Source organism: Cnephaeus nilssonii, assembly GCF_951640355.1.
Source record: "Cnephaeus nilssonii genome assembly, chromosome: 13".
Classification (NCBI taxonomy): domain Eukaryota; kingdom Metazoa; phylum Chordata; class Mammalia; order Chiroptera; family Vespertilionidae; genus Cnephaeus; species Cnephaeus nilssonii.
Genome location: NC_137084.1, coordinates 46,207,417 through 46,232,386, shown reverse-complemented (window position 1 = coordinate 46,232,386; position 24,970 = coordinate 46,207,417). Strand labels below are relative to the sequence as shown.

The following is a 24,970-nucleotide window of genomic DNA, read 5'->3' as shown; positions in this document are numbered from 1 at the left end:
CCAGGAAGGCCAATCACTCCACCGGCTCCCACCCAGCCTCCCAGCCTCGGAGGCCTGAAGGGAAGAGAGGGGGGAGCCTGGGGTGCCGGTCCCTGGGCCTCTGGCACACAGCCACCCGGGAGAGTCATTAGCAGCGTGGCTTCCAGTTTCTGCAGGGCCTCTCAGGAAGCAATTTAAGCTGCGAGAATTAGATCAAAGACGCTGAACGCAGGAGCCCAGACATCAGCTCTAGCAGTTCCCGTGCTCAGAGCCCAAAGGGCCCAGGGAGCGGAGCGAGCTGGCCGGGGTCACACAGCCAGGCTGCCGGAGGAGGAGGGTTCTGGCGGCCCTCCAGGCTACGCAGCAGCCAGCACTGCTGGGAGGGTTTGCTCCTGGGGAGGACAGAGGGAAGTGGGGAGGTGGGGGAGGGTAGGAAAGGGGAAAGCTCAGCTGGGCCGGGGCCTGGGAGAACCTGGGCCAGCCCTGGCTGCTGAGTCTGACCTAGTGCAAGCCACCTCTCCTGCCTCACCCCTGCCAGCCAGGCTGACCCTGGCCTACTTGTGCAGCTCGTCTGGCCCGGCCTCTGCACAGGCGGCACCTCATGCTGACTACCCTCCTGCACCGCACCCTGCATTTGCCCCAGGGTCATTTCCCACTCCATCCATTGAGTCAATACCCCGGGGGTCAAGAGCCACCAGCCCCTGACCTTTGCCCTCTCCCTGCAGTTCCAGGCGGATAAGCCAGAGGCAGGAAAGCCAGGCCTAACCCTGCTGGACCTGCCGGGGCCGCGGCACTGCCTGCCTTCGGTGTGAGCCAGGCACTAGCAGGACGGCCCCAGCTTCCCCGCGGCCCTTCCTCCTGCCTGCCCTCATCCCTCCGCCTCTGCCAACCTCACCACCCTCTGCCATGCCCCACCTACGTCCAGTGGTGCAAGCTCCTTCCAGCCCCCCGTGCTGTTCACTCAGGGCCTCTGTACACACTGCTCCTGCCACACGACCATGCCTGGAGGACCCGCCACCTTGAAGGCTCAGCCACGTACCCCCACCTGCCTCCGACACTGCTCCTCCCTCCGCCATCCTGGAACCCCCGAGACAGGCTCCTTATGTGGAACCCCATCTTCGTACGGCTTGTCCATCTCTCCAGCCCAGCTTGCGCGCCTGCAGGGCAGGGGCCCTGCCCAGCTCCTGCCTGTACCCCAGGGCCCACCATCGTGGGGCACATTTAGTAACGTTGCACTGGATGAACCAACACAGGTGACAGGAGGAATTCCTTCACTGACGGGAAAGCAGGCTCACAGGGTGGAGGGACTCGGGGGGGGGGGATCAGCTTTCCATGTCAGAGCAGCACCAGCTCTCAGGTCTCCTGAAGACTGGGCCCGCCCTTCCCCTGGGCCAGGCTTCTCTCTCTCCTTCCCCCCCTTCCCGATGGCTGGGTGCTCTCAGCGGCGGCCCAGACTCTCTCCAGCTCCTGATGGAGACTGGGCTTTAGTTCCCCAGGGTCCCTATAAGCTGTGGGATCCTGCGCAGGCCACGTGGCCTCGCTGGCCTGCACGGTCCCAGTCTGGAAGGAAGAGATAATGTGCCAGGGCCTCTGGGAGGATCGAATGAGACACCGCAGCACAGAAGAGCGTTTGGTACACGTTAATGCACGGTGCCCCGGGGACATCTACAACGTTTCCAGACTCCGGGCAGGGGGGTTACAATTCAGGGTTTCGGTCGCCGACGAACTTCATAAATATAAGCAAAATGAAAAATGTGTCGTTTCAGAGGTTCCAGCAAGAGGGACACAAAGGCCTGGCCCCAGGAGTCAGATGTTCTTCAGGAGAGAACAACCCAAGAGAAGGCTCATGGCCCGGCTGGCGTGGCTCCGTGGTTGAACATCGGCTTGTGAACCAGGAGGTCACAGTTCAATTCCAGGTCGGGGCACAGGCCCAGGTTGCGGGCTCGATCCCCAGTGTGGGGCATGCAGGAGGCAGCCAATCAATGATTCTCTCTCATCATTGGTGTTTCCATCTCTTTCTCCCTCTCCCTCCCTCTCTGAAATCAATAAAAATATATGAGAGAGAGAGAGAGAGAGAGAGAGAGAGAGAGAAGGCTCACACAGGAAAGCACAAAGCCATTCAGACCCAGCGAGCACAGTGGGAACTGAGCTGGGTCAGAACGAGGGCTTGCCAGGCAGCTCAGAGAACCCAGTCTTCCAGCAGGTCAGTCAGACCTGAGTTCAAGTCCTGCCTATACCACTTAGAGCTGTGTGTCCTGGGGCAAGTCACTAAGCCCTCTGAGCGGCCATCAGCCCCACCTGATTCCAGCTTCTAACGTGGCAGGGTAAGAACGCGGCATCTGCCACGGGCCTGCCCTACAGGGGTCTCTGTCCTCGCCTTGGGAGCGTGGAGCACCCCCTCCCGGGGGGCTGTAGCCTGTCTGCTACCCCCCGGATCTGTGGAAGTGGTTCAGACGGACGGGGCAGAGAGAGGGCTCATCTTGCAGCAGGCCACGCTGAGCAGCGGCAGGAGGGAGCTGACTCCAGTGAGCCTCCCCTGGACAGAGCAGCGCCAAAGCCAGGAAGAAACAGGGGAGAGAACATCCAGAAACGTGTCCAAAATCTGCGGCTCGTTGGCGTTGCCTGTCCAGACCAGCTCCACCACGTCGAAGGTCTCCTTCAAGATCACGCTGACGTTCGACCCGAGGCTGTGTACCAAGTCCTCGGTGTTCCTGAAAGCACGCCTTTCGCAGCCGTCTGAAACGCCTGCAGGAGAAGAATTTAAAGTTTCTGCAGCCGCAACTGCAATGACGGAAAAGGAATAAATCCTGCAGACCGTGGGCAATGTTTCTCTAAAGCATGGCTCAGAGGGCACATCGTTCCTAAAGATCGTGTTGGAAGTTGTTAATATCTGCCACTTGGAAGATAGGGTTACACGGAAATCAGGCATTTAAAACTATGAAAACACCAACACTTGATGAAATAATGAAAGGTGACTGTCGGTCCCTTCTCGTTCTTCCCACATTTCAGGTGAAGACGGAACGCTTACGCACGGAAGGGATGCACCGTGTCCCCAGAAGATGCTGTCGTTCACGGCTACCTCACGGCACGGGCGGCCCGTTCCTCTGCAGGAAATGGATCATCCAACTGTGTTTCATTACTGATAAGCCTTTCTGAGAACATTTGGAAAATGTGTTGAATCTCCCTATTTGCCTGTAAGTTAAAACTGAAAAAGGACTGTGGATTGTTCACAGCAGTCTGCTTGACAGCATCTGACTGGCAGACTCAAAAACAGTTGAATTCTTAATTATATTTCATTTATGACAAGGATATAGACATATCAATGCATATTTAACTGCCTTAACCTTTTATCACACAGGTGTGTGTTTTTTAAGTTGCAAGCATCATGTGTTCATATAAAATTTAATTTAGTATCAAGGAGCCCCAAATTAAATTTTTAGATTTAGCGCTTATGTGTAAAATTTATATCCCACACCAAAGAGTTTTTTTTTTAATAAATTTATTGATTTTTTTACAGAGAGGAAGGGAGAGGGATAGAGAGTTAGAAACATCGATGAGAGAGAAACATCGACCAGCTGCCTCCTGCACACCCCCCACTGGGGATGTGCCCGCAACCAAGGCACATGCCCTTGACCGGAATCAAACCCGGGACCCTTGAGTCCGCAGGCCAACGCTCTATCCACTGAGCCAAACCGGTCAGGGCCACACCAAAGCGTTTTAACGATGACCTTGCAGAATCCGATGCTTGCGATGGTAAGAACTGGAGATAAAGTAGAAGCGCCCCTGGCTGCGTTATGCGTTCCTTTACCGGTCTCTTTTCCATGCAGCCTTTAAAACGGGAATTCTCAAGAAACATTACTTTTTTGAGAATAATATTTCTAAATCGCATTCATGAAGAGAGTATCGTGAAGATGACCGGACGTTCACACCAGCGCTCCAGGAAATGCTCATAGGAAATGCTGATGAACTGCACGCACTGAAGGCGCGGCATTAAGAAAGTGTTAAGATTAGTGAGTGAATGAGAAGCCAGTGAAGGGAAGATGGGGAAGCCCAGGTGACCAGGCTTCTAGTAGGAAGCAAAGAAACAAAAAACAACAGCAAAGGGGAGCCGCGAGCTGTAGCGAAGTGCCACAGAAAAGGCCAGGCAGACAGGCGGAGCACGGAAGCTGCGCTGGGGAACGAAGGGGGTGCTTGTGGGAAGGAGCACGAGGCAATAGGAGCAAAGCTCCCCCTCAACAAGCAGATTTCAAAATCCCCTTCCTGGGAACCTAAAAAATGATGTGCATAAGGGACGGTTTCTTTGCCCTCACAGAGGACATCAATACCTATGCAAACCTTTACAAACGTAATGAAGGCGCGCAGTGACTTGGAACCGGTGCTGGATCTGCCACCCTGTGCTAGATGGTGAGCTCTCTGGGGCAGGCCTCCTGTCCGTCCTCCTCCTCCTAGACCTGGAAGTGTCGTAGGCTTTCAATAAACACTTGCTGAATTATTTATGAATAAAGTACCTCTGAGATCAACTTTTATCTACGCATGTTTCAGTAACTTTCCTATCACAGGCCCTTCATTCATCACCAGGGGATGGGGTGGGGGTGGGGGGAGGGGGAGTATACGGAAATGCAACGAAACCATAATCTGAAGGGTAACACTGGTAGTTCAAGAAATTAACCCGGTATTGTTCACATATTTGATAAATGAACAGCGGAATTCTAAACTGTAAAAAGGGGAAAAATATATTTGCTGAGGTAGGAAGGCATACTTCTGGTGTTTGGGGAAGCTTTTATTAGTTTTTTTACTTACTTTTAAATATATTTTTATTGATTTCAGAGAGGAAGGGAGAGGGAGAGAGAGATAGAAACATCAATGATGAGAGAGAATCGATTGGCTGCCTCCTGCACGCCCCCTACTGGGGATCGAGCCCACAACCCAGGCATGTGCCCTTGACTGGAATCGAACCCGGGGCCTTTCAGTCCACAGGCCAACGCTCTATCCACTGAGCCAAACTGGCTAGGACGAAGTTTTTATTTTTATAAACAAAATTTGATGCTCAAAGACCCCTCCCCCCCTTAACAGTATTAAGCCTCGGCTAACCAGAAAACCCACTCCCTGGGTTTTTTTTGTTTCATTTAGCTCCCCCTCTTCCGTTTCTAGCACACAGCCTGCCTGCTGTGTTACAGAAACAAGGTTATGGTGTCCTGTCCCATAAAGTCATTTGTGTAATATTTTAATGAGTAAGAAATATTATTTTAATTTTTGGTTTTGAAAATTTTATTGTAGTTATGTTCTTAAAAGCATGTTCTTAAATGACTAGACGTTTTGTTATTAAAGAAATAAATAGGATCTGTAAGTTCTTTGTGCAGAATGTCTTGAGGTATTTAAATGCATGATTGGCCTAGAATATCTTATGAAAACACATTTTGTTATACCATACACCATATTTTCTACTCTTATTTTAGGATTCAAGCATTTAATCAGCACACATTAAAAAAAAAAAGAAAGAAAGAAATCTGTGGCTTGTTAGCCGGATCCCAACTTCCAGGCTCCGCATCACCCCAGGGCTTCCCGAAGCCGGGCCCTGCGTTCATACTGTTACCATTTAGGGCGCACACGGCAATAAAGGCGTCAGAAAGTGGTTCCCCAGCCATCTCTCTCTCAAGGAGAGCTCAGTGTGGTCCAGCAGGTCTTCAGCCCCGCACGGCCCCTGCCCACCTCCTCTCACAAGGGAGAAGCCGGCCTCAGGCTCAGAGCCACAGCACCTGCCTGGAAAGGGATGGATTTCTCCATTGTTTTTACTTGAATTTTTAAGACTCTTCCAGTTACCCAGTAGTACTGGAGGGTGACGCTGACTTTCCATTTACAGTAGACACCGTTTCCTTTAAGACATAAGGAAAAAGGAAGTTGATTTTAAAAAAACTATTGAGTTCCTAGTGGTGTAGGCGGGAACCTTAGCATTACAGCAAGCGTCAGAGGGCAGGGTGCTGCGGAGTAAGGGCTGTGTGGCAGGGGCAAGTCGCCTGACCTCCCTGAGCCTTGGGGATCTCCTCGAAGAGGGGCGATAATGGAGCCGCACACAGAGCGCCATGAGCCGCCAAGACCATTCGAAGAACAGCTGGAGGACGCACACTCACAGTTGACCAGACCTGCCACAAAGCTCTGTTAATCGACACAGTGTGAAACTGGCGAAGGGTAGGGAACAGAACAGAAAGCCCAGACGAGGCCACTAGGACACAGACACCTGGTGTACGACAAAGGTGACACCACAGGGCACTGGGGGAAAGGTGGTCTTTTCAAGGAAAGGTGCTGGGTCAAGTGGCTATCCACGTGGGAAAAGCTTCCCCTTGACCCCTACCTCACACCATACACCAAAGCAATTCCACAGACAGTGTGAATCCAGCTGGAAAGGAAGACGACGAAGCTTTCTGAAGAAAGAAAAAGAGCATGTTCAGATGGCCAATAAATGAAAAGAAAACGTGCCTGATTTCACAAATCCACAAGAAAATAAGTACACATGAAGAATGCGCCGAGAGACAAGGCTTACAACCAGGGCAGCAATGAGCAGCAGCAGTTCATCCCAGACAAACTCCCTGAACCTGTCCCCCAGGCCCCTTGGTTCTGACTTCTTAGTGAACCAAAGCCGAGCAGCCTGGGCTCACTTCCCCAGATCTTCCTTGTTTCATTGTCCTCAACTTTAATAAACGTCCTCTAAAAAATAATAATAATTTAAAAAATGCAATGAGATACCACTACATCCCCCACCTAGAATGGCTAAAATGAAAGACACACACACACACACACACACACACACTCTCCCCCAAATAGATCTGCATTGGTGGTGAGAGTGTACGTTGGTACAACCACTTTGCAAAAGCGTTTGACCGTATCTACCAAAGCTGAACAAACACATACTCTTATCATTCAGTGAGTCCATTCCCACGTGCATATTGAACAGAAATGCATGCACGTATTCACCAGAATGCATGTACAAGAATTTTATCACAGTAGTATTTGTGACACCTGAAAATGGGAAACAGCCCAAAAGTGCAAGAGAAGGAAGGATAAATATGCTGTTATCATGGACTGTTATCCAGTAACAAAAATGAGCGAACTATTATATGAAACTCCATGGATGGATCTCACGAGCGTAATATTAAAAAAGACAAGCTAACCTGCGATTCCATTTATACAAAACTGGAAAGCAGGTAGAACCTACCTCCGTGAAGAGAAGGCAGGGGAAGAGCCACCTCTGGGGGCAGCGACTAAAAGGGAGCCAGAGGGCTCCCGGGTTCTGGGCACACGGCTCCTTGTTCTGAGAGGTGGCTGCACGGGCGTGTCACTGAGCTGCGCACCTGTGATGTATGAATTGTTCTTTATGCGTCAACGGAACGTTTTGAAAAGTCCGTGCAGGGCCCTGGTCGGAAAGATTGGCTGAATCTGGAGACCCGACGTCACCAGTCCCGGCGGGACATCACACAGCTGGAGGGAAGGAGCCCTGGCCTGGCCGTGGCACACACAGGCCGAGGGGCCTTCTGGAGGTCGCCTCCATCTCTCGGAACACGGCAGCTTCCTTTCACCCTTGGCGCGCTCAAGTCCAAGAGAGGGTCCCACGGGTGAAGGGGGTGCCCCCTCACCCCACCCGTCACATGCCTCCTTCCAAGGTTTCCTCTGCCTCTGAGAGGGGGTGCCAGCCACCCAGGGACCGTCCCCAGGAGACACGCTCAGCCCCGAGAGGAGCTGGGCTGACAGAGTGGAGGTGGGGTGGGGCGGTGCACAGGGTCCCAGTCAGAGATCCTGGGGTGCGGGCGCAAGAATCGGGCCTGGTCCCGAGGTGGCGGAGAGCTGGGGAAGGGTGCTGAGCAGGGGAGGGTCTTGGGATCCCCCTGCTGCCACATGGAGAAGGCACTAGAAAAGCAAAGACTGGAGCGGAGAGGCCGGGAGGAAGGCTGTAGAGCTGGGACTGGGAGGCTCACGTGGGAGTGGTGAGCAGACGCGGTCCAGAGCTCTGTGGGCGGGAGACTCACCCCTGCTTGTGGCCAGCCCTTGTGGGGATGAAAGAGAGAAGGAAGCAAGGCCCCCCCTGGACCGCAATTCCCCATCCCCACAGCGGTGCCCGCTGTCCAGGATCAGCAGAGTGGGTACCATCCAGCAACAGTGGGGGAGCCAGGGATGCCCCACACCAATGCCTGACCATCCACTCCACTCCACTGCACCCCACTCCAGGGCACAGGACCCCCTCTCTTTGCCACATGAGTAGCTGTGTCTTACAATCCAGGGGGCACGTCTTCACTGACACCCCTTCTAGGCTGGCCCGAGCCGACCGGAGGGGTCAGGTCCTTAAGGCAGCCCAGGACAGGAGGAGCCCAGCCCGAGGGACGCGGACCAGGAGCTCAGCCAGAGGCCAGCGCTCCGAGGAGGAAGGCGTGTGGCAGGCAGGGTTAGAGCGGCGGGGAGAGGGGTGGTCTTGAAGATGGAACCTGAGCGGCTTGAAGGCTGCACATGGGGTCCCGGGGAGAGCAGGCAGGGGACACAATGGACGGAGGGGAGGGGGCAGAGCCCTGAGTAACAGCCGGGAAGGCGGATGCCAGGGGTGGGGACCTGGAAAGGGCAGAGCCCCAGAGTTCGGTGACTTCCTGGTTATTTGGGTGTTTGTATTCATTCTCTTTTATCCCATCCTCCTCTTGGCCCACAAGCCACCATTACAATAACAAGCTTAACGTGTACCTCTCTTCTAGGGTGGGTACATTTTGGCCTCCCAGGACCCCACTCCCTGTGTACTGAGGGAGGGATGGCAGGGCTGGGGAGGAGAATGTGGAGGGAGAGCGGGGCTGGGGCCGCCAGGTTCCGGGTTCCGGGTTCTAGGCGCTGGGCTCCGGGCTCCGCCAGCAGAGCTAGAGGCCAGGCCCAGTGAGTCAGTCCAGCCAACGCGGAGCAGGCTGGCACCAGGGCTGGGAAATCCTGTCTTTCTTCTACCTCCCCTCCCCTCCCCTCCCCTCCCCTTATCGCTTCTGTCTGCGTCCAATCCTTCTCCACCCAGATGCAGTCATCTTTCTAGCACATAAACGACAAGCAGCTCCCCTGCTGCCTGGAGGGCAGGCCAGGGGTTTGGGGTGCAGGATCCTGGAGGGCAGGCCAGGGGTTTGGGGTGCAGGGCCCCTCACTGGTCCTGGGGCACTGGCGTCCCCCTGGCAGCGCTTGGAGGGAAAACCCAGCCTCCAGCTCAGCTTGCTGTGTGGCCAGGCTGAGTCCCCAGGCTTCGGCCCCACAGCTGTTCTTCATTGGGATTTGGGTCCCACCCCAGCGTGTTGGGGAGGCGGGGTCAGCGGGGGAGTACCTGAGAGACAAACCTCCCCAAGCGCGCTCCAGTGAAGGCAGGAAAAAGCGGGGAACTGGCCGTGTTCCTGGAGGCGGGGGCTTCCCTGCGCAGGGGGCGGCTAAGGCTCAGTCCCGCGCGGGGTGGGGTGAGCAGCCCATCTGGCTGGTGTGGGCACTGAAAGTCCCGGGCCACAGAAACCCAGGGCAGCGATCGCCCAGCCCAGCACCACATCCTGCGGAGACTGTGCCCAGGGAGGGGAGGGGCAGCTGAGGGAGGGGAGGGGCAGCTGAGGGAGGGGAGGGGCAGCTGAGCGCCTCCTTGGGGGCTTTTCTCAGTCTCGAGGGCAGTGGGTGGGGAGCATGGAGCTTCAGGTGGCAGGTGTAGTCACACAATGAGACCTGATCAGGTCACAGACGCCATCTCCGCTCCATGGTGCTGTGTGGCTCCAGGCAACCTCCTACCCTCTCTGGCCTGTAGGTTCTCACCATGGAACTGTGAGGAAGGGGACACGTCCAGCTCTTTCCCCCTCTGCAGGGGTTGTCACCAGGACAGCCCCTTTTCCTGCTTCCCGCATGGGCAGTCTCTGCCTCTAAGTCTCAAGGTTGGCAATCTAGTGAAAGGGGGCCCATTTCTCAGGCTGGGAAACTGAGGCTTGATTCCTAGGCCAACCTCAAAAAGGAGCTGTGCTGTTCTCACTGCACAGATGAGATCCAGCGGCTCAGAGAGGGAAAAGGTGCGTGAAGGGCGGAGCCAGGAGCCGATCTCAGGTCAGACCTCTGCTCTGCCTGGGCCGCCGCTCACGCAGACAGGTGTGCGTTAGTCAGCCCCTGGGAGTCCTGCTCCTTCAGTCATGCCTGCTCTGGGGCAGCGAGGGGTCAGGCAGGGCTCCGCCCTGGAGGTCAGCCTGGTGGAGGAGAGAGAGCCATCTCCATACCATTCAAATGGGGCAGGGGAGGCTGCATGGAGGAGATGGCACCGAAGTGGGATCTCAGAGGGTGGACTGCAATTTCAGGAGATGGACGGAACACTCCAGGAGGAAGAAACCACTTCCGCAAGGCTGGGGGCCAGGGTGCAGGGGAGAGAGAAGGAAGCGGGGGGCTACCCCAGAAACACTGCGGCAGCCCAAGAACCAGGCTAGAGACTGGGACAGTGCAGGAGTGTGAGCTGCGCTTCTGGACGGCCCACAGGAAGGTGGGAAGGAGAGGAGGCCAGGACGCAGGCAAAGAGACCCGGCTGTAAAAATGGCCCCTGAGAGAGAGGCAGGGCTCCATCCGCATGGCCTGGGTCGTGGGGATGTGATGCAGACCCACACGCAGGACCTGCTGCACGCAAGCCAGGGGCTCTTTGCAAGTTGGGCCGGAGGTGGAGGGTCTTCCTCGGAGGCCCCAGGAGGCTCGTCACCTGCTAGGATGGCCGCCACGTCTCCGTGCAGGGGTGTGCTGGCAGAGCTGCCAGGCCCTGGCCCTGCTCGGCGTCACGTCCTCCTCCCGCCCGAGGTGGCCTTCGTGCCAATGCCGACACCTCCCCGTGCCCAGGCAGCCTCAGGGCTTCAGAATGGCCCGTCCACATCCTCACCCCCAGAGGGGGGCACAGGCCCAGGGTGAGGCAGAACAGTGACCGTGTGCCTCAGGCTTCTCATCTGTAAAATGAAGGTCTTCCCCTCGACTTGCCCAGCCTGCCCCCCGCCTTGCTCCCTCACACACCTCTGCCCAGGCACAACTTAGCTTCCATCAGCCTCCGGTCTACAAAATGGGGCTCCCGGCCGGCCGGCCAGCCAACCCGCAGAGGGTGATCTCCCCTGCCCAGCACTGGGTTTATACAATGAATGGGCTCATTAGAGGCCTAACAAACTGTCAAATGCAGGGCTGGGTCTGGTCACCGGGGCAGCCCATGGAGACGTTCCTCTCTTCCAACTACCCCTGAGCTCTGGCTACCACAGTCTCAGGCTGGGCTCTGGGGCCGGAGATGCAGCAGGCCCAGGCCCTGCCCACGGTAGCTCCCAGGGTGGGGGGAGACAGACACGGAGAATGACCACACGGGGAAGAAGCCAGCAGCTGTGGGTCCCTGGGGAAGGAGCCTGCAGTGACCCTGTGGCTGGGTCCTGTGGTGGGTACAATAAGGGCCCCCAAAGTTATTAACATGCTAATTCCGGGACAGTGAATGCTACCTTATATGGCAAAAGGGACCTTGCAGATGTCATTAAGGGTTTTGAGATGGGCAGCTAATCCTGGATCACCCAGGTGGGCCCTCAATGTAGTCACAAGTGTTCTTATAAGAAGGAGGCACAGGGAGATTTGACTCCACAAGAGGGAAGTAGAGGAGCTGGGGGATGAGGTCGGGGGGCGGCCAGCAGCCACCAGAAGCTGGGAGAGGCGAGGAACAGCTCTCCCCGGAGCCTCCAGGAGGAACAGTTGCCGACACCTTGGGTTTAGCCCCGTGAGACCCATCTCAGACGTCTGACCTCCAGGACTGTAGGAGGATGCGTGTGCGTTGTTTTAAAACCACGCAGTCTGTGTTGATTTGTCAGAGCAGCAATGGAGAACTCCAACGTCCGTGAGGGAGGGCGGGTGGGAGCGTGGCCTCCCTCCTCCCTCCTGCACAAGGAAGTGGGTGAGCGAGTGAGGGTGAAGTTATTACACCGTGAACTGCTCCAGTGTAAAACAAAGTCACCCCAAAGTTCAGTGTCTGAGTTGCTATTATTAGTAACAAACTGGTTGGGTCCCACTCACCTGACTGGCAGAAGTTACACAGCGGGCGGGGCGTGGGGGTGGCGACGGGGGCAGGGGCAGGCAGAGCCTCAAGATCCTGTGGCCACGACTGGGCACACCCTGACACCGGGCTGGGATGGTCACCAGGTACCAATGGTGGGATCTGTCTGCTCTGGCCACCAGCCCCTCTTCCCACAACTGACCATATGCCACGTCCACAGGCCACCACAGCCTCAGCCACGGGCGCCCTCACACCCCTTACCCCGGGAAAGCTAACCCTAGAAACACATCCCTGAGCAATCAGAATGGGAAGCAGGAACTCGGGTCACTGCAAGTGCTCGCATTCTACAACTTCCCCAGCCCAAGCCTGAGGCTGGCTCCTTAAAACCGCCTGGATTAGAACCCCAAAGGGACGTGGCTGTCTGCCTTTAGTGAGCAGGGAAAGGCAAGGCCTGAGGCCAAAGGGAAGTCGGCCGCTTGGCCAGAACCGAAGCAAGACGAGCCCAGGGTGTCACATCAAGCCAGAGAGGAGAAGCGGTGGTGGGGGGGGGGGGCGGGGCAGGCTGGAGGGACCACTGGCAGCCAAGGCATGTTTTGAGCAGGAAAGGTGAGGCATGGAGAAAGGAAGAGGTCTGGGGGGGCAGGGAGGGGGACTCCTAAAGGTGCTCACAACACTTGAGCAAATGGGGGCACGAAAGGCAGGGGGCCAGGTGAGAAGACCAGTTACAGACAGACAGACAGACTTCCACATCTGCCCGGGCCCCAGACGGCAGGGGAGCAGACGGGGGCCGGGAGGTTTGCAGATCTGCCCTCTGCAGCCGGGGGAGCCAAGGCCGGCTGAAAGCTTTGTGTTATGACATTTAGGGGTTAGGAGCTTTAGGGAGGCGCAGAGAGAGACCACCCACTCAAGGGGCCTGAGGGGGTCACACCCACTGACACCAAGAGGGGCTTCCACTTCAATGGGGGACCCCATTTCCTTTCACCCTTCTTCTCCCAAACACGGCCCCTCCTTCCTCTGCACCGCCCGCCTCCTGGGAGGAAGAGACTGATGCTGATTGTTACTTACTGGCACGATTAATTATAATGGCCACCAAACACCATGTACTAACTAGTAAAGCAGTTCAGGGACACTTTTTTTTAGGATATTTTTTCCATTGATTTTTCGGAGTGGAAGGTGGGGGGAGAGCGAAACGTGAGAGAGACACATCGATTGGCTGCCTCCTACACTCACCCCAACCAGGGCCAGGGATCCGACCCACAACTGAGGTATGTGCCTTTGACCAAGAATCGAACCCACGACCCTTCAGTCCATGAGCCGATGCTCTAACCACTGAGCAAAATCAGCCAGGGCTTCAGTGACACTTTTTTAAATATATGTTTTTATTGCCTTTCAGAGAGGAAGGGAGAAGGAGAGAGAGAGAGAGATAGAAGCATCAATGAGGAGATAGAATCATCAACCAGCTGCCTTCTGCACACCCTACATTGGGGATCAAGCCCCAAACCTGGGCACATGCCCTGACTGGAAATTGAACTGTTGACGCTCAACCACTGAGCCCTGCAGGCTGGGCCCTAGTGACACTTTTAAACTTACTCGTCATTCCTCGAACCCCTGCAGCTGTGCAGCATTTACTCCCATTTCGCACATGAAGAAACTGAGACTCACAGGGAAGTCCCTGCCTCAAGGTCACGCACAGAGCCAGTTTCCGCAGGAGTGACGTAGGCACCGGTGGGGGGGTCACGCAGAGGTTTCCCTGTGCCCTCTGGACCAGAGCGGCTGGGCTGTCCTGAAAGCCCGCGGGAAAAGCAGAGGCCGAAGCAGCCAGAGCAGCACTGGTCGGGGAGCAGAGTCTGGATGTCACCCCAAAAGCCCGCAGGCCTCTCACAACCAGTGTCCAACCCCTACCTTGTCAACATCTCCCAGGCCTACTCCATCTCAGACAGGGCTCCCCCACCCACCCTTCCCCAAGCTGGGGACAGGTGCAGTCCCTGAGCCACCCCCATTTACCCCACCCCTGTTCTGGGAACCCATAGCAGATGCCCCACCAGTGGGGAAGTGGGGGGTGGGGAGTTAGGAAGCTCTGGCCTCCACCTCTCTGCCCCCCGTAGCGACCCACCCACCACAGCAGCCAGAGATGACCTTTCCCACACACATCTGACCAGTTAATGCCCTGCCCAGACTCTCATTCAGTGTCACACCTCCAGGCCTGTACCCATCGGCCCCCTGGGCCTGCAGTGTCCTGCCCTCTCTTCTGCTGGGTGAGCTTTTCATCCCTGAAGACCCAGCACCCAAGTATCTAAAGTGAAATCTCCCCCAGCACCCAGGCAGGGCTGGCCTCCCACCTTGGCTCCCAGCGAGGATGTAACTCTGGGCAAGGGCTTAGCTGTGGACCCGCCGGCCTCACTCCTCAGGAGAGCTGCTCCTCAGGGCATAACCCCGCCTGAGCACCTTTGCCCTGGCACCCAGCTCTGGCCTGAAGCAGCAACCGCTGGGTCCACCCTCCTCCGCCCACTCCCTCTGCCAGGGAAAGCAGCCAGGCCTCCCACCCCCACCCCAGACTTCGGGGAGTGGAGCAAGTACCAGGCCCGAAGACCCTGGGGGTAGGGGGGTGTTCATCTTTGCAGCTGAGCACAGTGGTTCCCCCAGGAGGCCTCACACTCCAAGCTAGGCTGAACTCCACCCTCCAATCCCTCTCTTCCAGGAAGTGCATTCAGATGTCTCCATCCCCGGTATCCCAGGAGGAGTTGCCCCTGGCACTTCTCTCTCCACCACGGCAGGTGCAGGGAGAAGATTCTGGCTTGAGAGCCAGGCGACCCAGGTTCAAATGCTGGCTCAGCGCCCCCTGAGAGCAGCTCACTTCACCCCTCAGGTGCCCTCTCTCCTCATTCCTGTGGGGTGAGGTGTGTGTGTGGAGGGGGAGGGGAAATCCCATCATATGGAAGGAAGCCTGGAGAGAACTTGGCACCTGCTAACGATCTATCCTTCTTCATCTATGGACCCCAGGCAGGTGTCCTCAGACCCCCAAATTTGTAAGGGCCCAGGATGGATCAGAGAAGCCCAAGATCCACTCTCTCCCACCTCTCCCCGCCCCTCCCCCGCCCCTCACACCACACCCAAACCCAGCAGCGCGGGGAGGGGGGAGAAGGCCCCAGTTCCACAAACGAAGGAGGGTCGGGAAGAGAATCTACTCTGCCCCCTTTCCCAAGCCTCCCAGGACGGGGGACGGGAGGGGGGGAGGACACCCAGGAGGGGTTGTGCAATGGATGGGTGGAGGGCTGAAAGGGAAATTGTGAGGAACAGATGGTCAAGCCCCCGGGTTCAACCCCGGAGCGTCAGAACTAGGAAACTTGCTCCGGAACTCCGGGGTGTGGGGGGTGGGGGTGGGGCCCTCGCTGCGGGATGGAGGATTGGGTGGGGACGAACCCTAGGGGGGCCCCGTCGGGTCCTCCAAGCTGCCGTCCTCGGGGCTGAAAGCCAGCGCTCACCCCCTTTCTCCCCGGCGTGCGGAATGGGCACACCCGCACCGATCGGCGCCCGCAGGGCACGCACTGGCCAGCACTGCACCCGCACGCACACCCGAAACACACACAGGAACACGCGCGCGCTCGCACACGCCTCCCTCTGCGCAGCGCCTCCTACCTGCAGCGCCGCCGCCGGTCGAGCCGGACTCCGGGATGCGGGCACCGGAGCGGAGGCTCGACGGGCCCGGGCAGGAGCCTTCGGTTCCGGCCGGGGATCAGGTGGGGCTGGCAAGCGCAGGGGCTGGAGCTGGGACTCCCTGCCTGCGGCCCACCCCGCCCCGCCCCCCGGCCTCCGCCCATTTGGGGACAGGGGCGTGGTCTCCAAAGGGGCGGGAGGACCCTGATTGCCGCGCATGCGAACTGGCGCCGCGCTGTAGGGCGAACCCGCTGGGAGGCGGCTGCAGAGTTCCCGCTGGGAGATAGGAAGGGGTTTGGGGGAGCCCGTGCGGCTCAGCCTAACCCCTCTGGGCTCGATCGGGCCCCGTTCTCTCGTCCTCCCTTCCAGCCTCGCTCTGTCTGCTGTGGAATACCCTCGGGAGCCTCCCAGCGCCGAGCCCAGGTCGGCAGGTGGCCGAGGATCCCGGGCCAGCCCCGCAGAAGGCGTGCAGGCCGCCGAGCTACGGGCACGCTTCTGCATCTCGAACAGGGAGCCCGGCTAGGACCACGGCAGGGGGCTGGGAAAGAAAGACCTGAAGAGGCGAGCGCCCATCTCTTCCCCATCTCCCTGTCCATATCCATCCCCGAGGCTCGGGGCGGAGCAGGGGTTACCCAGACCCCTGGAGGCGCTAAGAGGGACTGCTCTGATGGGGAAACGGGGTACAGGCCCGCACTATTTTCGGTCCTGCGATGGGACGGCGGTAGGAGGGTCTTGCTTCAGGAATAAGGCTGAAAAGGTTTCTGAATGACCCATTCTGGCACACAGTAGGGGCTCGGGGCTCCCTCCTCACTGCGCCGGGACCGCAGGGCAGACACGCTCTGATCTGCTCATCCGAGGCCTGTATCAGCCCCTTTCTCAGACGGGGACACTCGGGCCCACTCATCTCCCCCTCAGTGCTCCCAGTCTGGGTTCGTGATTTCATCCCCCTCCCAGTCACTCAGAGTAAGGGGCCGCCTCCACCACCTCGCAGCCTCTGTCCAGGCTTCCGGGGCTTTTCCCCTCTGGAGCCTCCGATTCGGCCAGGGGAGCCTCCCATACGCAGCCATGGCCCACCCCCCTGGGCAGTGAGTGCTCCAAGTCTGTGCCCGGTCTGACTCTCCACCACATTCCCCGGCCTGCGCCCTGGGCTGCCGCCTCCCCAGGCCCTGCTGATGGGCCTGTCCTGTCTGAAAGGCTGTTCTTTCCCTCTCCACACACATGTCCCGGTATCAGGCCTCAGCGCTCACGCCAGGTCTCCCCCCCAGCCCACCACGCCTTCGGCATTCGCTCCTGGCCGCTGTGTCTCTTCCAGGGCCCTACCCTCCTGCTGCCTCGGGAGTTGGTGGCAGTCTCCGGAGCGCCAGGCTGAGGTTCCTTCTGGGGGAGACAGGGCTCGGAGACGCCAGGCAGCTCTGGGCTCCAGCCTCACTCTGCCAGTGGCTGGCTGTGTGATCCTCTGTCCTTTCCAAGCTTTGCTTTCTTGGCTGTAAAATGGGCTTCCAGCAGAAGTGTGTGATGATCAGGGTAGGCAGGTCGTGGGACCCAGGAAGGCCCCGTCATATGGGTGTTGAGCAGCGTTACCTCTGGGCTGGGCAACTCCCATGTGTTCAAAGTGAAGCCGGGGTCATGTCTGAGAAAACGTGTGCCTCAGCCCGCAAAATGGTAGCGTTCAGAGCAGGGGTCCTCAAACTTTTTAAACAGGGGCCAGTTCACTGTCCCTCAGACCGTTGGAGGGCCGGACTATAGTTTAAAAAAAAACAAACAAAAAACTATGAACAAATTCCTATGCACACTGCACATATCTTATTTTGAAGTAAAAAAACAAAACGGCAAAAACACCCGGCGGGCCGGATAAATGTCCTCGGCGGGCGGCAGGTGGCCCGCGGGCCGCAGTTTGAGGACGCCTGGTTCAGAGGATGCACAGGCCCCTTTCGTATTCCAGTGTTGGAGCCGCAGGAGGGGTGACCTGTGCTGGTTGCAAGCATGGACTCTGGACTCACTGCCTGGGCTCATAGTAGCTGTGCGACCTTGGGCAAGGGACCCAACCTGTCTGTGCCCCAGTCACCTCACCTGTAAAATCAGTGTTACAGCACCACACCACACCACACACACCATGGGGTTGTGGACGAAAGGGGCCACACGCTAACCTGACCAGCTCAGGGGAGGCCTGCATGGACGTCTTGCAAACTCAGAGACCTAAAGTAACCACAAAGGATGGTCTGACATTAAACTTTAACTAAAAGCAGTTATGGTGGTAGTCACCTCCTAGGCCCTATCTTCACTGACAAGGCCAACCTTGACCTTAACTGAGCCTATCTGTCTTTTTGCACCTATAATAACATACCCTTTGAAATATCTGGGTAACTTGTAACTTCCCTTTTTTCTGGACCCCTTGGGGCACAGCCTAATGTGCTGGGCGCCAGGACAGAGACCACAAATTCCTTCGTTATCATGTTAATTGTTCCTGCACCCACCTAAGCATGTGTCCATCATTTTACTTTTTATCCAATCCCAGGGGTTGCCCTCCCTTTGCGTTCTCCTGCCTCTCCAGTCTATCACCAGTGGATTTCAGGTAACCCACCTACGTCCCTTCCTTTGGTTGCAATGTATAAACACAGATGTAACCCGCCATTCTCCAGAGCATTATCTCAATCTGTTGAGGTTCTGCTTCCCTGCAATTGTCGACAGGTTGGCTCAAATAAATTCACAAAAATTCTTCACAGGTTTGAATGTGTTTATGTTAACAGGGTCCTTGTGGGGTCATGATAAGCCCTGGAGCGCTCCCTGGTTCTGACTAGGTGTTCAGCATCCCTTAGCCAATGTTACTTTGATCTAGCCCAACCCCCTCATTCTGTGAAGACACTGGGTCCCCAGCAGCAGAGACGTGCACATGTGGCTAGCTGGGTGCCCAGGCTTCCCAGCATGTTAGAACCGGGAGGTTCAACACAGAGCCCAGCCCTGGCAGATGGAGAAAGAGGCCTGGAGAGAGACAGTGACCTGTCCAGGGCACCCAGCCTGGTGGGCGGGGGCGGCATGGCTCTGCTCTAGTTTCAAGGGATGGGGAGGTTTCCAGGAAGAGCCTGGCCTCCTGACAAGTTTGGGGAAGGGAGGGGCTCCCTTGAAGCTCTGGCCCCAGGACCCTGCTGGCTGGTCTCATAAACTGAGTCATCTAATGGTGCCATCAGTGCAGGTGCTTTCCCGCCCTCTGCAGGAGCCTCATTGGCCCCAGCCTTTGTTGATGACAGCATTGGGCCTCGGGGAGATGCCCTGGGGCACACAATTAGGAAGTGGCAGAACTGGGATCCATGCTGCCCTGTCTGACTCCATCCTTGTGCCCTTCCCCTCCCTCCTCCTCTTCCTCTCCTCTCCCCCAGGGAAGACACCTCTGTGGCCTCCTTGACTGGCTGTCCAACCTGCACTCCCCTGTGACGGGGAGCTCATTCCCTCCCAGGGCAGCCCTTTCCACTCCACGGGGGAGGGGAGGCCTTCTGTCACTAGAGCTGACCCACCCCCTCTTCCTGGTTCTGCAGGAGACAGAATCTTCTCTGCTCCAGGCCGGAAACCCCTGTCTCCACCGCTCCTGTAGGTAACGCGGCTGCCCCTGTGAAACTCTTAAACTAATAATAATTTCCTTAAAGACCCAGCAGATCTCATTGTCAATCTCTTGTTTGAGAACTCTAAGAACACCTAAGGTCTGGGTGGAATATTCAAGTGACCACGCTGACCAGTCCCCTCACTCCCATCTAGACCATCTAGAGGAGGCCAGTCAGACACACAGAACTTTCAGGTTGGAGGGGTTGCTATGGTATTCTCCTGAGAGTTCCCAAGTGGGAGGGTCACATGGGACTCCAGAGCTTTCTTTTATTTGTCTACTAGAGACCCGGTGCATGAAATTTGTGCAGGGGGTGGAGGGGTGTGTCCCACAGCCCAGCCTGCACCCTCTCCAACCTGGGACCCCTCGAGGGATGTCCGACTGCCATCCCTCTCACAATCCAGGACTACTGGCTCCCAACTGATTGCCTGCCTGCCTGCCTGCCTGATCACCCCCTAACCACTCCCCTGCCAGCCTGATTGACACCTAACTGCTCCCCTGCTGGCCTGGTCACCCCTAACTGCCTTCCCCTGCCAGCCTGGTCCCCCCACTGCCCTTCCCTGCTGGCCTGGTTGCCTCTAACTGCCCTCCCCTGCAGGCCTGGTTTCCCCCCCAACTGCCCTCCCTTTCAGGCCTGGTCCCTCCCAACTGCCCTCCCCTGCTGGCCTGATCACCCACAGCTGCCCTCCCCTGCCAGCCATCTTGTGGTGGCCATCTTTGACCACATGGGGGGGTGGTGGCCATCTTGTGTGTTGGAGTGATGGTCAATTTGCATATTACCTCTTTATTTTATAGGATAAGTGTAGCTATCTCTCTCTTAAAAAAAATGGACTGATTTTAGAGACAGAAGAATGGTGAGAGAGAGACTGATTTGTTGTTCCACCTATCCATTTACTCACCGGGTGATTGATTCTTGTATGTGCCCTGACCAAGGATCAAGCCTACAACCTTGGTGTATCAGGACAACTGCTCTAACCAACGGAGGCACCCAGCCAGAAGCTATGTCCTTGTTTTAATTTGTTTTTGTTGTGATCATTAATAATTTAGAAGACCTCCTCGTGTGCTATTAAATTTCAGAGTTTCCTCTTCTGGACTTGGATGTTCCTCTTTTGCCCACTTTTCTGCTGGGTTTTGTTGTTATTATTGTTATTAATCCTCACCCGATATTTTTTCCATTAATTTTTAGAGAGAGTGGAAGGGATAAAGGAGGGAGAAAAGGTGAAGGAGAGAGAGAGAGAGAGAGAAACACTGATGGGGCCTTGAATGGAATCAAACCCAAGGGCCCTAATGCTCTAATCACTGAGTCAAAATGGCTAGGCCTCTTATGTTATTTTTATAGTTGTACATATCAAATTTAGGACTCTAACCCAGAGAGAGTGCAGCATTAAGTAAAGACCCAGTTGACTGAGGCACAGAGTGAGACACACCACCAGCTACATATCTACAGCTGTCCTCCACGTTAGGTCCCCACCTGCAGGGCTGCCTCTTTATCAGTCTGTTCCAGCACCATGCTGTTTGTATCGCCATGGCTTTGTGCTCATATGCAGTAAGGCAAATGTCATCTCTAACTCTTAATTTTTAAGTGACTTACCTATTTGTTTACATTTTAGCTTATTGAGTTCCTTAAAACAATCCAGATGGAATTTTGATGAGGGCTGCATTGAGGTTAAAGATTAATTTGGGAAGACACGACACTTTCTAATACTTTGTGGTTCCAAACAAGAACATCTTTCTATTCAGGTCATTATCTATGTTCTTTATTAGAGTTTAATTTTTTTTTCCCATGGAGGCCTTGTACTTAATTTCTATATACTTCATAATTTTTATTGCTATTGTAAGTGATATTTTATCCCAACTTTTTTTTTTTTAATGTCAAACTGAGAGGAAAGTGGAAAGAATGAACACCCTTATACCTTTAATTTGAATTCACCAGTTTTTAATATTGGTGAATTCTCTCTTTCACATACATTCACACATACACTTCTTTTTTCCCTCTGAACCACTGGAAAGTAAGTTCTAGCCATCATACAAAACATTCCACCTTTTATGAAAATGACATATGCCTGGTCTAGAGAAATGTTGTTGGCTTTTTTATGTTGATTTTGAATCTGGCAACCTTGTTGTTAAGGGCCGCTGCCATTTTTTAAAAACCACAACCACAATTAGAATCACATTTTATATCAATCCTCTATCTTTACTATGTGATTCACTCCATATTTCTATTTTGTTCTCTTTAAATTTTTCAAATGTGGGTTTCAGACTCTGAATTGATTTCATGACCCTCTTATGAGTCTCAGTTCACGGTTTGAACAGCTGCTCCAGATGAGGGTGGGGCCCCCTCTTCTGTGGCCCACAGTACGGGCTCTGATCAGACAGCAGCGTCATTCCTGGTGCAGGTGAACGCAGGCCTGACTGACTGAACTCAGGGGTCCAGGGTCAGACAAACAGTCTCCCCCAGGGCTGGATGCTGAGCTGGCTTCAGGCCTGGCCGCCTCACCCTGCCCCAGACCTGCTGTGGGATGCTGGGCTGGCCACTGTTCCTCTCTGAGCCCACTTCCCCCATCACTGGGGGTGGGGCAAGGAGGGCATCGTCTCTCAGGGCTCTCCAGGCTTGGACTTCCTGTCTCTCCACAGGCACTATCTACTCTCTTCTGGGTTTGAGGGAGAGCGTAGGTAGGGCATTGAGGTGGAAATATTGAGGTGGGGCTTTACCTTTAGCTTCACCCTTACCTCCTGCCTCAAGTGCCACTGAGATGGACGGGGCTGAAGGCATGAATAATAAATAGTGTGTGTGTGTGTGTTTGGCTACATCCAAATTGCTATCTGCCTCCTTCTCTCAGGAGCCCAGAGACCTGACCTCTGGCCTCGTTCAGCTGCATCCTTCAGACTCCAGATGTGGTGGACATCAGGCCTGGTGGGAGGGCAGGGGTCAGGGCCCAGGCATGGCGGGGAGAAGGCCTGGGCCCAAAAGACTCATGTGGCCTTCGGCAGAACACTCACTCACCTGAGCCTCCGTCTCCACATTTGGCCAATGGTTATGATCATAATCCCTGTTCCCTGGTTGGGGTGAGGATCCAAGGAAGTCAGGGGCTTACAGATACCTTATTAACACAATATCACTCTACATTAATTTATATGTTTAAAATAATATCTTAAAAATTTTTTATTATTTTCTCGCATATCTTTTAGATTCAGTCTTAGGTACCTTTTTATTTCTCTTATTAATGCTTAAAAAATGACTTTTCCTGACTGCTTGTTACTATTATATAGAAATTAAACTGGATTTTGAATATTGATTTTATACTGGAAAACTTGATACATTCTTTAAAATGAATTTAATCAACTATATGTAGGATTTGTGTGTGTGTGTGTGTGTGTGTGTGTGTGTGTATGTTTGGTGGGTTTTCTATGTAGACTAATGGTCTTCAGTGAGGTGTGCTGCCCCCTAGTGAGAGATTTGGACATTTGTAAGGGAGTATTTGTGCCCAAGAATTAACACATCAAAATTCATATTTTGTTTTTAAGTATTTTTCTTTTATTAATACTTTATATTATAATTAAAGAATTATATTCATTTTTTGAAAATATATGTGTGGGCATTTTATATTATCTAAGAATTAATTTGTTAGAGAAAGGGGAAATTTGGATCTGACAGGACTGCAAACCTGTAAGGTTTTCTTTTTTTTTCAGGTCGTATTTTTTGAATCTTGGTCTTGCCTTGCTGTGCTCTCAAGGCCTGGACAATGTGAACAGAAGTGGTGAACATTTAGTTTTGTTTCAAATCTTAAAGGAAATTCTTTCAAATGTTTTTTTATTCCTTCACCTTTTACTAAGATTTTCTTTAAAATCGTAAATGGATATTGAATTTTCTTAAAAATTTTTTTTCCACATCTGAGATACTCAAATTTCTCTTGATGTGATGTGCCACACTGACAGATTGTCATATATTCTGATTGCTTTTCTAATGCTAAACCCACCTGGAGTTTCTGGGATGAACTCATCAAGATGCTGACGCATTATTCTTTTTACATATTGCCACATTCCATCTTCCGTCTGCTAGCATTTCGTGTAAGATTTTGCGCTTGCATTTGAATGAGACAGGCCCATCATTTTTCTTGCTCATGAGGCCCTGGTCAGTTACATTGGCCGCTTGCGGGGGGAAAGGGAGGACACACAGGCTCTCTGAGCTCAGGTTTACACCGACTAGGGGACCCGCCCCTGGCCTTCGCTTGGAAACTGTGTGAGAGGCGCGCCCCCTGGCGGTCACAGGGCACAACAGCCCGATGAGCTGGACTGGGTGAGTGCAGCCAGGGCCAGGCAGGGGGAAGCCCGAGCAGCCCAGCTTCAGTGACCAGGACCAACAATGATGCAACACGCCTATAACTGCGCCGTTCGGATCCTTTTGAGCTGTGAGGTTCCTGAATCACAATCTTTTTGTCTACAGAGTTGGGGATAGTCCACCTGCCTGTCAAGTGGGAAGAAGTTGTCAAAGTGCAGAACTGACTTTCCGGATGACACTGAGGTGTCCTCTCCTGGCCTCAGCATTCTTGTTTTCTTGCCTATTGCAAGCACTTGAGAAATGGCAGCTAGGGGACAGGGAATTCGGGGCTAATGATTCTCTGTTGTCCACAATGAGAGTCCACATCACAGAGGGCTGTGTGAAGGGAGCACATTTGTTCATTCATTAATGTCTGTCCTTTATTACTAGGGGCCCAGTGCATGAAATTCATGCACGGGGGTGGGGGGTGGGAGAGTCCTTCAGCCTGGCCTGAGTCCTCTCACAATCCGGGACCCCTCAGGGGATGTTGGGCCTAAACTGGCAGTTGGACATCCCTCTCGCCATCTGGGATGCTGCATGCACCAGTGACCATACTTTTCATACAGGTGAGAGGCATCTTGCTGTTGTATGGGCAGCTACATTTTTTGCCCTGATTATAAAAAGTAGTATATAACATGATCCTTCAGAGGCAGTAGTACCATTTTCCCCAACTTATGGATGGAAAAACTGAAGCAGGGAGAAGTTAAGTAATTGGCTTTGTCACACAGTTATAAGTGTCAGAATCAGGGCTGACCACAAAATGTGCAAGCCAGAGTCCACGCATGTCATTGCTGCATCATCCTGTGTTTTTTTTTCAGAGTTAGAGTAGCCTTGTCAGGTTTTAATTTTTAAATCTAAGAGACAGTTCCCGATATATAGGGTAGGGTCCCTAGGCCTGGCCGGAGATCAGGGCCATCTGAGGGACTGGCGGGCGGAGCGATCAGGAGGCCCCTGCTGGCACCCGCCTTGGCTGGTGGCCTGGTGTAACCCGCTGGCCGACCCTGCACCCCGATTGCTGCCGCTGCCGATAGCCTCCCTCTCAGGGGGCAGACACTCAACATAGGAGCTGCCCGAATTGAGCATCTGCCCCCTGATGGTCAGTGCACATCATAGCGACTGGTGGTTCTGCCATTTGGGTGATTTGCATATTAGGGTTTTATTATATAGGATTGTTCATTCATTCAACAAATATTCATTGGACATTGTTGCAGGCAGAATAATAGCCTCCAAAAGATATCCACACCATAATCCCTGGAATTTATGACATGCTAGGTTACACGGGAAAGGGGAGTTAAGGTTATGGATGGAATGAAGGCTGCTGATCAGCTGACCTTAAGAAGGAAGATAATCCTAGATCATCTTGGCGGGCTCACTGTGATCACAAGGGTCCTTAAGAATGCGGCTCTGT

The 24,970-nt window shown here is 54.5% G+C and overlaps 1 protein-coding gene across 1 annotated transcript in view; it reads right to left on the bottom strand.

The window, feature by feature from the left end:
- CAPN5 (calpain 5) overlaps nt 1-15,788 on the bottom strand; it is a 54,559-nt gene extending 38,771 nt beyond the window's left edge. The window contains exon 1 of the mRNA XM_079787753.1: nt 15,635-15,788. The gene's annotated coding sequence lies outside the window, so the exon portion shown is untranslated. The remainder of the gene's footprint in view (nt 1-15,634) is intronic.
- Between the last annotated feature and the right edge of the window lie 9,182 nt (nt 15,789-24,970).